We start from the raw sequence: 765 nt of genomic DNA, 5'->3' as shown, positions 1-765 counted from the left end.
CCCATTTAAATCACTGAAGCTGTTTACACTGTGAAATGAATATCTTACTTACATTCGTATGCACATCTGCACAGTCAGCGACAGTGTTGGGCAGTAACGCATTACTTAGTAACGGTAATTTGTAATTTGATTACTTTTTTAGTAACGGAGTAAGTTAACGTGTTATAATTTTCAAACTAGTCTACAGTTACAAGTTACAAGCCCAGGTCTCAATACGGTACTGCCGCGTTACATTGCTGACAGAATGCAGCGTTTTATAATCTAGAGATTGTAAAAAGGATGTAGCACACGCACTGTCGAGTCAAGTGCCAGTGGATTAGAGACCTGCTCCCGCGAGACCCGATGCAACAGAGTGCGGCGCGGGAGAAGATGGGCGAGTGCGGGTGCGTGCGGGTAGACACTCGTGTGTGTGCGGGATGCGGGAGAATAAAATGATTCACGGGGCTCCCGCAAAATAGAAATATCTAAACATAAAATATCTAAAACAAATAAATTGTTATTCATCTATTGCACAAAAGCAACATGAACTAATATAAAATATAAACGATTAACAGGTGCAAGCTTATGCAGAGTTTCTATTTAAGCTATAACACGTTTGCAGCGTTGAGCAATGCAGTGCTGAAATCTACGTGCTCACGAATCCTCTCATTATAACACACAAATTGTAGACATTATGAAAGATTCATTATGCATATATTTATTGTGTTATAATGAGAGGATTCGTGAGCACGCAAATTTCAGCACTGCATTGCTCAACGCTGCAAA

The sequence above is a fragment of the Sinocyclocheilus anshuiensis genome, unplaced genomic scaffold (genome assembly GCF_001515605.1).
Source record: "Sinocyclocheilus anshuiensis isolate Anshui unplaced genomic scaffold, SAMN03320099.WGS_v1.1 scaffold1303, whole genome shotgun sequence".
NCBI classification, from domain to species: domain Eukaryota; kingdom Metazoa; phylum Chordata; class Actinopteri; order Cypriniformes; family Cyprinidae; genus Sinocyclocheilus; species Sinocyclocheilus anshuiensis.
The sequence above is the reverse complement of the archived record's forward strand: the minus strand, read 5'-3'. Positions refer to the sequence as shown.